This window comes from Ailuropoda melanoleuca, chromosome 17 (assembly GCF_002007445.2).
Source record: "Ailuropoda melanoleuca isolate Jingjing chromosome 17, ASM200744v2, whole genome shotgun sequence".
In the NCBI taxonomy this organism is placed as follows: domain Eukaryota; kingdom Metazoa; phylum Chordata; class Mammalia; order Carnivora; family Ursidae; genus Ailuropoda; species Ailuropoda melanoleuca.
The window spans coordinates 15,730,493-15,743,959 of record NC_048234.1 but is presented as its reverse complement, the minus strand read 5'-3'; the positions used below and the strand labels follow the sequence as shown (position 1 = coordinate 15,743,959).

Below are 13,467 nucleotides of genomic sequence, written 5' to 3'. Positions count from 1 at the left end.
ACAAAACAAAAGACGCCTTGACACTCTCCGCACTTCGGGAATGCCAAGAATTTTAGGAGCTCGGTGCCGGGACTAGGTGAGAAGACCAAATAGATACTTTTTTATTGTAAATCACAACATCACAGTTGAAGTATCAGAAAGCCCAGTGATGCGGGCAAGTGATGCCAGCCTCCAAACAGCCCATCCTTGAGCTCGTCTTCCGTTATCTGTGTCCACAGTCACCATCGGTTTCAGCAAAGCAACTCACTCATCACATTAAATGTAAGTCAGTTTAGTTTGTATTTAAACTGAAGTTAGTTTAGTTTCTATCTAATTAATACTTCTGTTTTTAATCGTTTAAGAGATATAAACCTTATTCTGGGTTTGTCTGTATTTAAGTAACATTGTGATGAAAATGTGGGGATTCCCCCCCCTTAATGGATGTCAAGTGAACACTGACGATCACGAAGATTTACTTCCCTTTACAAGTGATGTGTGCTCTTCTCAGTCTGAAGCTCACTAGACTGTTGGGGGCAGCCCCCCCCCCAGCCGCCACGCGTGTTTCAGTCCAGGGGGCAGTGCCTCCTGGAGGAGCGCGGTCGCCAGGCTGACAGCAGGGGCACAGCTGCCTCCGCTGTGCACCACACAAACCGTCCCTCAGAGGCGCAACTTTCCACCCAGAGTCCTAAAAACCTGAGGTGTATCTGGTAAAGCGTCAAGTTTTAGGAGAACGCAAATGCTGGAAAGTTGACGTGCAGACTCCATTTAATGATTTTGCTACTGGTGAGGGAGCAGAAGGAGAGCTGAGGGCAAAGTGCAAGCTGACACCCCACACCTGCCCCCCCCAAGGTGGGAGATGTGTGACATTCCTCAGACCCTCCAGGTGGCCCTAAAACAAAGGAAAGGGGAAAAACAAATGGCCAACTGATAGCGATCACAGCTCCCTCAGTTTGCAACTGTCTTAAGGATTTACAAGAACAAAGCACTCACCGGAAACCTATAGACTCAATTTCCTGGAGACCTCACATCACCCTCCCCTCCACAGGATGGAAAATCTTAAGTAATCAGTCACTGCTCATGACCCCTGGCAGCTTTCTGCCCACAGACCCTGTCCCCCGTGCTTTAATAAAAACACCCTTTTTGCACCAAAAAACATCTCGAGAATTCTTTCTTGGTTGTTGGCTCATGGACCCTACTCCACACCGCATCACGCGCTCACAGCTCAAGTGCACTGCCCTGTGGGTTTAGATTTTTAAGTGGGAGGAGAGAGTAAGTTAATTTCATGGGGGGAGAGGGAGGCTTGTCCAGAGACGAGTCCATGCAGGAAATGCCTGTGCCTTCTCCAGAGAAGGGAGGAAATCTGCCAAACAGGAAGGGAAGTCTGGATCAAAAACGTAAGACTGAACAATCCCGGGGCCGTGAGCGGCAGACCTCGGTCACGCACCTGCGGAGAGCCATGATGTCGCCACCTCGGATGCTCTTCAATATTTAGGGAAGTCGTGTCTGTGCACCGAAGCACATGCAGGAAGTGTCTCCATCTTGTTCTGATAGTTTGGCAGGATGTGTGACAGTTACCCACACAAATAATTAATTATAAAAGAGAAAAGTCATAATGATAAAGAGAAAATCTGGACAACACCTTAACCAAGCAATCAAAACGCACACTGCCCATGATGTGGGAAACAAAGGCAGAAAAAAAAATTATTAAATTTCCTTACTATCTACAGCCCATTGACAAGTCTTTGAAACAGGCAGAGTGACTTTCCTCTGGGAGCCCAGCTTCCTCCCTGTTAATACTTTGCTACATGATATAGGAATGATGTGAAGGTTCAAAGCCACGTGGGTGGAAAGACGGTTCTGAACGGGCTCCGGGCGCTACCATCTCAGCTCTCCGTCCACGCGGTTCCTGGGCTGCAGCCCATGGGGCTTCGTCCCCCAACCACAGGGCTGCACAACCCAAGTTAGAACTGTTGGGCTGGCCGAGAAAAGGGGCCAAGACACCCAAGATGGTCGACTCTCCCGCCAGAACTCCTGCAGCAGCCACGTCAACCCCAGTAAACCGAAACCTACGCGGGAAACCGAAACCCGTCCTACCGACTTTCCTCACCCCCAGCAGTACCCAATAAAAGCCTGCCACGACTCTCCAAGACAGACTTTCCCCCACCCCCAACGGTGCCCAATAAAAACTCTCGCTGCCCTGCCCTGGGCGCAACTTCCCCGACTCAACGCTCTTTCCTGAGTCGCGGAACCTCGCCCGAGGGTGTTTGCAATAAAGTTCATCCTCTGGACCACGTTTGCCTTTGTGGTCTTGATTTCATTAGCGATGAAGAAAAAAACCTAACAAGAACAAAACACCTTCCCTTGCAGAAATGTGAATCTGGAATAGACACACCCAGGGATGGGAGGCGGTTGGCGTGACCGCCACCAGGGGTGACAGCATGGGAATCGCATCACGGAGACCTTTGAGTTGCTGCGGTTTCTGTCCCTTTTGAGGCCTGATGGCCCCGATTGACAAATAATTTTGTGAGTCACCCAATCCCAGTCCAGCTAGTGCCATTTTTGCTGAAGTTAGGTGGACTTTGACACCTGTGCCAAACTGCCGTAACTGACACTTTGGTTTCATTACGTTCAAGTTAATCATTTCATGTTGGTCTTCACGAAGTTTGTGTACAACACAAAGCAAGGTCAGGGTCTTACTCATGTTCGTCTCCCCAGAGCCAAAACATCGCCTGGTTTGTGGTGGGTGCTAAGTTGCTCCTGGTTTGGCTTCATCTGACCATGGGCAGAGTCATTTGTCTGTAACAGAAGAGGTCACCTCTGTCCCGGTCTGTGCTTGTGACCAGGAGTTGCTGTAGAAACCCAAGTGAGCAGAGTCGGTGTGCTCGGAGGACAGTTGGAGAAACTCTTCCGAGGTGAACTGCAAGAATTTCGTGCTACTTATTGTCTCTGTCCAGATTCCTTTGCTCTGAGTTTCTATCAGCGTGCTGGTTCCTTGGAGTTTTGCAGTTCCAGAACCTTCCGGAAGGGTGGAGTACTGCGAGGGCTCCTCAACAGTGTTGTACGGAGCAGCCTGGGGGAAGGGGTGCACGTAGCGAGGATGGCCATGTCCCCTGAGCAACCCCCAAAGATCATCGCCCGTTTCCCAGATAGCGCCAGTGGGAGACCTGCCATCCAAGGGGTGTGGGCGCAGGTGCACACCCTTAGGTCCCATCCCAGGTAAGCTTCACTGTTATACGGTTAATGCTCGTGGCGCTCTTCAGGAAACCGTAGCATTTAGAGAGAGTCCAAATGCCTCTGGAAAAAGACAAAGCAGAAACCATCAATAAAGATCATCCCTTAACCCCTGCCTGAAATCATTATAAAGTATTTTAAATCACATATAATTTAAAGTTTATTTGCACTTGGGCAGTTCTTTTACCTACATCCATGTTGGAGTTTTAACACGCAATGCTCTAGATCATTCCATCTTGTGTGGCCTTATTCCATACTGTCGTTATGGGTACAAATTGGTTATTGCTAACTCACCGAGGCTTTCATTTGGTTTACTCTCTCCAGGTGTCCAGTGAAGGCTGGCTTCTAAAAACACCCACCAGGACGCAGCCGAAGTGGGGAGTGTCGGCAAGGGCCTCAGAGCAACATGCTCCGTGTCTGTGGTCGGCCGGGGGGACCTTGTGCAAGAGAGAGAGAGAGAGAGAGCGCGCGCGCGCCTGCCAAGCAGCCCGTCATCTGTCTGCCAGAGCAAAGTGGGCTCGAGGACAGGCTACCGTGAGGTCTGCCCTCTGCAGGTACACCAGGAGCCCAGGTCCCACAGAGAGGACTGGCGTGCGGATTTCGTATGTGACGTTTCTGGGCTGATGGTCTGCTCTCTGCTTTTCAGGACATGAGGCCAGGGAAGCCCTTTGTGTGTGTTTAATTCTGCGTCCTCAGGACCCATCAAGAAGGTCGGGAATGGGCGTCCTCATGGGCATGACAAGGATAGCAGTTTGCTGGGACAGATGTCTTCTGGGGAAATTCGCCATGCTCTGAGGCTCAGTCCTGGGGTGCGTCGGTTCCTGAGCACCCCCTCTCCCACCGTGGCACCAACAAGACAATTCAAACAATGGTCAGAAACCATGGCCGGCTCCTAACATGCGTTCAGCCACACGAGAGGAGTCACAAGCTCTTTGGTACACCGTGGGTGGTTTCAGAGTGCACGTGGCTGCATCTGAATTCACCAAATAGAGATGTGAGATTGATCTTTTGAAATGTGTGGTGCCTTCAGTGAGTCATTCTGATAGATGTAAACAGGCCGCCAAATCCCTTCCCGGCTTCAATGACGCCTGTAGCTGGGCCAGTGTCGTCATCAGCATGACTTCCCTGGACAGTAGTCTCCCCTCTGATGTCAAGGAGGAATCAAAACACCGGAGAAGATGTCTTTTGAAAATAAAACATGAAAAACTCAATATTTTGAGTTCTTCTCCCAGGAAGATGTAATGTAAAAGGAGCACATGAATAAACTTATTTTAGGAACCGAAATGACTTCAAGTGGGAAGTCTCAAGCCTTGCCAGCAATGAGTCACGCATGCAGTGTTTGTAACACTTTATTTCTGCAATGACATTTAAAATTAAAAACACTACCTGTGAAACACAACGTGATCCTGTTTTTTAACAATATGTGGCATATGTATTTTAAGTGGGAAGACGAAAACAAATGGATAGGCTAAGGTAGGTTAATTCTGCTAATTCAGCTGTTTGTTCTCTTCAGAGTGTGAAGGATAATCTGCAAGTTTAATTCTGTTATTCGGAGGAAGATTTGATATATACAAAAAGTATTGGAATGTCATTTATTTTCCCAATCATTCCAAATAACTATATAACCAGGTGGATGGGTCTCCCGGGATAGCAGCATTCGATGCTTTGACAGGGACAGCCCCGGGCAAGCTGGACGACAGGTCACCCTACACCCCCATGGGAGGCTCGTGGGTGCCAGGCTCTCTCGTCTGTGGATGTCCGTAGCCATCTCGATGACTCATGCCAGGGGCCCGCCATAGGGGAAGCGTTGTGAGCGAGACAAACATGGGCCTTATTCCCACGGAGCTATCAGATCCCATTCTGCTGGGTGGTCAGATGGCAAACACAGAAAGAGCGGGGGTGATTCTAGGCAGAGGTAAGGGGTCGCTAGAGACCCAGGCTGCTGACGTGCCCAATAGATGGGTGGGTGGGCATTCCCTTAGAGCAGGTCCCCAGAAAAGTCCCCACTGGGGAGTGGCCGTAGCGCTGACCACTGCACAGCAGAAAGGGGACAGTGGGGAGAGGAGGGCAGAGCAGAGCATGGCAACCTCGGGACCTAGGTCCCCAGGGATGTGGGGCTTGGAGAGGTGCTTGGGTTTTATTGTAGATACATTGGGAAACCACGGTGTGTGTGTGGGGGGGTGATAGCTAGCGGGGCAGCCTGATGGGGCGGCGATCTGGTCTGCACTCCTCGCTTGGGTCTGCGGGACCGCTAAGGCACACAGAGAATATCAGGGCACATCACCTTGCCCACGTGCCCACACTAACCCACAGAAAACACATGTTCTTAAAGAAATCAAGAAATCAGGTAGTCCTTCTATAGGAATGCGGGGCAAGCCTACTACTCTTCATTAGAAGGTGTTTCCCACTGTTGAGAGATGTTCAATCCGAACATTCTGGAGGATGAGGACACTGTCGTGGGAGACCTTGAACGGAGAGATCCCCACCGCCCGACCTTCTAAAGCCTTGCGTATCCTTACCGGATCCTCTGCAATTCCGGCGGCAACCACAAGGCGGCGTGCGGCTGGCCTTGCCAGAAGTGGCTTTAGAGCCCTGGGTCGGTCCCGCTTTCCCTTAGGGCTAAGGCTGGAGGGCGGAGGGAGCCAGGGCAGTGCGGGGCACAGGGAGGCCGGTGAATCCAGGGAACGGGTCCAGAGGCTGGAATGACGGTTCAACTGTGGTATGTTCCCTATATTTCTCATTGTGGTGCGGATGCAACATCTCCAGTACCCCAGGAGCAAAGGAAAATACAGGGTCTTCCCGGGTTTCCCAGAGATTTGAGCCGTTAACTGGGTCAGGTAAAACTTAAAACAAGAACAAAAATGAAGATGAAGGGAAGAAATTGAAGCAAAAGGAAGACGGAGTGAATTTTCATGGTTCACAGAAACACACTGCCTTCGGAGTGGAAGTCAGAGGGTCTGCACGGGTGGCCCAGAGCAGCAGCGGCCCCTGGAACCGGCTAGAAATGCGTATTCTCAGGCCCACCCTGGACCCCTGGGATTAGAAAATCCAGGGCTTGTGTGTTTCGACAAGGAGGTTTTGTTTCCTCTGAGTGGCCGTGCGTGTTCTCCGTTCTCCAGACTGGCCTGAGACCCAGGCCCCAGGCGGACTTCTCCTACCCACTGTTTTTTTTAACATAACATTTCATTACAAAATAATTCTTAAATGCAAAAGACAGTACTCAATGCATGTGTACAATGAAGGAGGATGGTGAAACCAACACCCAATCAGGAACAAGAATATTCCTAGCACGTCCGCTTCCTGTTGATTCTGTTTTCTGAGACAGAGACCTTGCGCAGTGAGGTGCTGGTGGTTTTCCGGGTCTCTTCGGTTTCAACGACTTTAGGGTCCGTAGTATTACTTAGACCGTCTCCAGGATGCATCGTAACTCTAACGTAATACATAACTTCCAGCTTGTGTTCTCACGTACAGGGTCCTCATCCTCCAGAATGTTCTAGATGAGTCAGTTCCTTAAAAACATTTCATTTTTGTCAACTTCACAGTCCACATGACTGGTTAGTTTTGAGGCTGGAACATATCAGTTTTAATTACCCACAGCTTCTAATTTTTGCGGTAATTCATAATGTCCTCATTAAAATTCTATGATTCAGTCCTTCCTTCCTACCTTTTTTTTTTTCGTAAAAATGGCTGGTGCTCAGGCAAAGACTGATTAAACTAGCTACACAGGCATTAAAAGTTAATGCCTTTTTGTTTCATTTTTACCCACATATCAGGAGTTACCATGGTTACTGAGAAGGGTCCAGGTAGCGCCAACTTGCAGATGTGCTGTGTTTTCCCTTGCTCGGTCTCTCGCTCGCCACACCATCGCAGGAACTGGTTTCCAGGGAAAGCGGTTTTTTCTCTCCGATGAATTTGGGGAGCTTGTTATGTCTTACCACACGCCCTTGGCTCACCTGCCCAGTCTCCCCGTGCGCGAGGGCACCGTTTCAGCTGCTGCCGGGCAGACGCAGGCGGCCGGTGCAGAAAGCCTGCAAGAATGGAGGTCCTTCTGTCCCGTCGCCCACCTATCCATTTATTTTTCACCCATAATCGTCTTGGTTGGACAGTGAGATGGGACCACCTCCTCCATAATCTTAGTGGGGAGGGGTGTCTTAGAATCACGCTGGTTGTGAGCAAGAGAAACCGACAGGAGAGCGGCTGTTTCACACAGCCAGGGTCCACGATGCAGCTGGATCAGCGGACTTGAACTTCTCTGTGCGGTTTCCTGTCATTCTTTCTGTTCTTGTGGTGGCAGTAACATGTACGTGACATAAAATGTACTATTTTTACCACTTTAAGTGTCCAGTTCTGTGGCATTAAGAACCCTCACGTTCTGCCACCACCACCACCACCACCGTCTGTTTCCAGAACTTTCTCATCTGCCCACACTGACACTCCATGGCCACTAAGTGACAACAGTCCATCGGCCCTGCCCCGACCCCCAGGGACTACTTTCAGTCTCTACAAATTTGACCATTCTAGGCACTTCACGGGAGTGGGGACCATATACGCTTGTGCTTGTGTGACTGGCATATCTCACTCAGCATCACGCTCTCAAGGTCCATCCACGTCGAAGCAGGTGTCAGAATGTCCTTCCGTTTTAAGGATGAGTAGCATTGCACAGATCGGATGGACCACATGGTGTTCATCCATTCATCCATGGATGCACACGTGGTCTGCTTCCACCTTTTGGCGGTGGTGAAGGGTGCTGCTATGAACATGGGTGTGCAAGCATCTGTTTGAGACCCTGCCTTCTATTCTTTGAGGAATATACCCATTAGTGGAAGTGCTGGATCATAGGGTAATTCTATGTTTGATTTTTTGAGGAATCTGTTTTCCACAGCACGTGCGCCATTTTACATTCCTACCGACAGCACACAAGAGTTCTGTTTTTCTCCACATTTTTGCCAACACTTGTTATTTTCTGTTTTTTGGTTTTTGAGGGGTTTTTTTGAGAGTAGTCGTCCTCATGGGTATGATGTGGTATCTTACTGCGGTTTTGATCTGCACGTCCCTGATGATGAGTGACGTTGAGCATCTTTTCATGTGTCTGTTGGCCATTTGTGTATCTTCTTTGGAGAAATGTCTGTTCAAGTCCTTTGCTCATTTTTAGTTTTGAGTTGTTAGGTCTTTTTTTGTTGTTGCTGACTCGAGGGAGTTCTTATATGTAAGCCTTCGGTCAATTTCAACACCATCGGTTGAAAAGACTGTCCTTTTCCCCATGATTCTTGTCTTCTTTGAAGATCAGCTTCCTCAGCATCGTGGGTCCACCTGACAGAGAGAGAGCTCATGAGTATGCATATTACGGGTCTACTCAACTGGACAGAGACTCCCATTCTCTGTCGTTCCAGATCCAAATGATGATACCTTCATGGACCTGACTTAGTAGCCAGAGGGCTGGGATCGCCTGATTAATGGGGACTCACAGCTGAAACCATTGATTCCACAAATATTTCTGAATCACATCCCAGGGAACTCGTCCTGTTCTAGGGTCCCATGGGCTAAAGTCAGTGTCCCAGGCTGTGTGCCTTCTTGAGAGCTCTGGGGAGAATCAGAATCCCTGCCTCTTCTGGCTTCTAGAGGCCACCTGCACTCTTTGGCTCTGACATCCTCCCTCCATCTCCAAAGCCAGCACGCAGGTCCTCCTCACATCCCGCCCTCCTCCATCCTTACATCCCTCCCTCTGTTGGAAGTGCTCTCCTCTTTCAGGGACTCCTGTAGCTAGACTGGCCCCAGCTGGGTAACCCAGGACACTCTCCCCATCTCATGGCCCAGGCCTGTAATCACACTTGCCAGGTGAGGTAATAGGCACAGGTCAAGGACCGGAGTGGGGGCATCCTTAAGGATGGGGAAGACATGGTCTGGCCTGGGATGTTCTGGACTTGGTTCTGGCCCTGGCACGAGATGGGAGCTCAGGCCAAGGGAATGAATTCGGTCGTCTCCCTTTCCTTAGTTATAAGACGTCTTAGTTATAAGATGACAACAGTGGCTGCGTCACAGGGACGTCAGGAAAGTCATCAGCTGAAATGCACTGACTCCCAAAAGATCACGCGCATAACCTCACTTTAGAAAACTCGTGAATGTTATGTTTAAGGGGATGGACTTCAGTCCTGTGTCCAGTCTATTATCTCCCCACTCTGAGAGCTGGGATCCACCCACAGGTCCAGGCCACAGTCCTGACTGGACACCCCAATGAATGCAAACTGGAAATGTCCCCGCTGGGCGAGTCCCCAGGCTCACCTGCAGGCGGCCAGGCAGCCCGTCAGTAGGGTCATGCCCGCGATTTTGGGCCACTTGTGCCCACATGGTCGGCTATCTCTGTCTCCTCTCTTTGCTCTGGAGTGGCCCCTGTCGTCTTCCCGGACTCAGTGTAGGAGAAGGGCTGCAGAGATGGGGCACGGTCTCCCTTTTTCTGACCTCCTTCTGCTCCAGGTGGCCTCTGATGGCTCCACAAGTTACAGATCGTTCCTTTGAGATTTAAAAAGGAGTACTCCCCTGCACACGCGAGCATGCACGCACACGCATGTATTCATGTGCGCACACACATAAAGCACACTCACTCAGACTGATGCCAGGCCTCAGCCCCAGAGATTCTTATTGCACTGGTCTGGAGTAAGACCTCACTATTATTTTTTTTAGACTAAACACACACAAAACAAAAATTTCCTAAAGACCATGAATCCAGATTCATGCAGACACTCCATCAGACCCAGATGACAAGCAGCGTCCTGCGTCGTCTACAAATGGTTTTCAGAACCGGACTGACAGGCAGGTTATCTGCCTTCTGTAGAACCGTGAATGTTAAATAGCAAGACTACACACCGAAAAGAGCTGATTTCAGGGGTGGCGGCCTCTCAGGAGCCCTCAAATGTGTATGCAGTGCCTTTTGGTGACTTGAATTCATAATGATAGGATGTACTACAGCTCACAACACGGCCATGCCATGACTTTACTTGGGCTCCCTGATGGGGTCCCCAACTCCGTGTGCAGTGACTACATGGGCCTCCTGCCCTCTGATGGATTCTCCAAGGGGACGCTCTGAGGGGTAGGAAACGAGTGAGGGATCAGGCTGCCTGTGTCCCTCTGCTGGTAGCCGTGCTCCTGCCAAGGTGGCCCTCTCCACGGACCCCTCCCCTGGAGGCATGAGGACGGGGGCAGATACAGCTCCCCTGTCATAGCCCCGTAGTTCCCCGTGGGGAGAAGGGATGGGGGTGGACCCAGCTCCTTCATCAGCAGACCTATGGCTCTCTGCGCAGGGACACGGCCCTGTGGTTCCATGCCATAGTTTCACAGAACCTCTTCATTAAGTCCCCCTGCATCTGCCCTAGTGGATACACTGTCTCCTGCTTCCTGCTGGCACTCTGATGGACACCACTGGAAAAGGGTATGCTGGCTTTGTCTCTGAGACCTGCCCCTCCCTGGGAATCCCCGGGCAGGCTGACAAGAGGACACATACCCCAGTGCTCATGGTGTGGGGTGCAGCAGGGAGTGGGGGCAGCCGGCATGCTCATCTTGGGGAGGGTGGATCATGAAAATGGCGTTAGGTGTGCTCAGAAATACATGGGTAGTGCAAAAAAACCATGGTGTCCAAGGGGGGAGACCCGAGGGAGAAGGTAAAGAACCATTTATGCAACCCTCCAACACACCCACACACACACACACACACCCACACACCCACACACACACACCACACACACACACACACACACACACACACAGCTCAACACTGCGAGGGGACAACCTCATGGGAGCCTGATGGGAGCCACCGCAAGAGGCAGTGGGCAACGGAGGGCGAGGGCCCAAAGGGGACAGCGGACAAGGGGAGCTTTTTGCACACGGACTGATGCTAAGTAGATTCTATAAATGAGAGTGTGCAATCAACTCAACTCACTTTATGTAAGTTGAAAAATGCGTTTTGTCAAGGTCCGCTAGCTTGTGACTGCTGCTGGACGCCGGTCCACCCGGCACAAAATCCCAGAGTGGGATGGTCTCGAGAAATCCCTCTCCTGATAATGTTATCTCATTTGTATTTTACAGAAGGCTTGATTTTGCCCAAAGAACCTGGAATTCATTCCTCCACTCTGTGTTATGGCAAAGCATGTGTTACCATGGTTTCTTAAAACAAAATTTCAATTAGCAGATGGGGCTACTGAGAGGGACGTGTCTTCCTGGTGTAGAAATTTGGAGCAGCATCCAGGCTAAAATAAACACATTTCAAAAACGCCTGCCATTTAGAATGACCGTGAATGAGTGCCAACAGTATGGTGGTACATTAATTGTTGTGTTAAACATTCCTGATGGATATATGTATCATGAAGACTAGCAAATTCTGTACCAACGTTCAGTTTACGATATTTTAAAAATTTTATCAATAATATTTTTAAACTTGGAGAACGTTGGACGGAGGTAGATGAAATACAGAATTAGAACTCACTGTGGGTGATCATCAAGCACTGGAATGTTTTGAAAATGTTGAAATGAACCAATGGAGATCATCGAAATCATCACCAGAATTTAAATGATGGAGAGTACCTGAAACACTGGGTCCTTACAAGGTGCTATACAAGGTGAGGGTTTGTCACAACTGGCGGTCCATTCTTGTGGGAGGGGGTCTGGGGGGCTCGAGGCTCAGAGTGAAGACCACATTTCCCAGCATTCCTTGCAGCTCCAGGGGCCCCATGGCTCCGGCTCCGTTCACTGTCAGAGCCAGTGTAATTCAGGGTACCTAGCAGAGTTCTGGGGAGAACAGTGGGCCTGCCGCCACATGGCATGGAACAGCGTGGCCCGGAGAGTCCCCAACAGTCCCAGACCCTGCCCCAGGGCCCTCGGTACCAGGGTGCACCCCCGAACTGCCCGGGGACCTCCCCGGACACGCTGCCCTTCACTTGCTCTCACACACCCATGCTCTGGAGCAGGACGGTGGGTGAAGTGTGAGCCAAGGGGCTCCTGGTAACTCAGAGTCGGCCAAGGCCGCGGTCCACCAGGTGGTGTTTCTGTCGCTATGTTCGCACATATGCCCACAAGTGTTGGCTCTACGTGGGTCCTTTCTGGGCAGGAAAGGCACCTTTTGCTGCACTTGGAAAGTGGATGGGAAATGGTGTCCCGCCATGCTCCCTGCATCCTAGCCCATCGATCCCTGCAGGCTGCTTAGGGAGGCCTTCTAGAAGAACTACAGGGCGAGTCTTCATAGAAACGAAGCCTCCTGCCCACATGAGGCAGAAGTATGTGCTCTCAAAGCAAAGGGAAGATTTCGTTTCTAATTCCAAGACGCTTCCTTAACCTCTGCGGATTGTAAGTTCCCCTCTCCTTATAATACGTGATCTCAATTCGACATAATCCTAGTGATTCAGTTGTCACCGAAGCATCGTATGAATTTGCAGAGTTTTGCTCGTGTCTGGATGCTCCAAGATTCACCTGCTCTGGGAGAAGTCCCTGGCAACGAAGATGCCATCGAAGGGAAGTGTGATTTCAACGCCTTGGATTTCGTGTCCTCACTGGGGTGGGCGCACCTGCAGACCTTCGTTCTGGAAGCGAATCCCCAGTCCCTTCCTGGTGATACTGGGCAGGGGGCTTCAGTCACCGGCCCCGTGCTCCCCGCCCGGGTGCAGCCTGGACCGGGCTGGCCACGCCGACTTCTCAGGCACGGGGAGACAGGGTTCCAGACTTCTCTCTGGATGTTGTTACTGTAAACAGCACCAGCCTAGATGTGCTACTGGCGGTCTTTGCTCTCCGGTGGAGGGAGCATGTGGGCACACCTGAGACAGATGTGACAGGGAGGGTGGCAGACCCAGGCAGAGAGCGTCAGTCCTGATGCCCCACGTGAAGCTCTGGGTCAGCACGCCAGGACCCAGACCTGGGGCTTCGCCACTGTGTGAGCCCAGTAATCACTTCCAGTCTTCCTGTGTGTAAACTACTGGTCTTCTTTTTTCCTAAAATTAAGGTTTAAAAGAGTTTCATTGTGGAGAGATATTTAACATAACATTTACCATTTCGACCACTTCTAAGTGGTTCAGGGGCATTAAGGACCTTCACACTGTTGCGTAGCTGCCAGCATGTCCATCCCCAGGACCTTCCCATCTTCCCAAACTGGAACTCTGTCCCTGCCAAGCACTAACTCCCCGCCCCTCCTCCACCATCTTCCGGAATCCACCATTCCACTTCCACGTGTATGAATTTGATGACTCCAGAGACCTCCTACAAGTGGACGTATAGAACTTG

The 13,467-nt window shown here is 50.6% G+C and overlaps 1 long non-coding RNA gene across 1 annotated transcript; it reads left to right on the top strand.

Annotated features, from left to right (window-relative positions):
• The first annotated feature begins 162 nt into the window (after nucleotides 1-162).
• Nucleotides 163-4,559, top strand: LOC117796951. Its single transcript, XR_004621721.1, has 3 exons — nucleotides 163-261; nucleotides 3,535-3,764; nucleotides 3,857-4,559. It is a non-coding gene; the product is annotated as an uncharacterized LOC117796951 (long non-coding RNA).
• The last annotated feature ends 8,908 nt before the right edge of the window (nucleotides 4,560-13,467 follow it).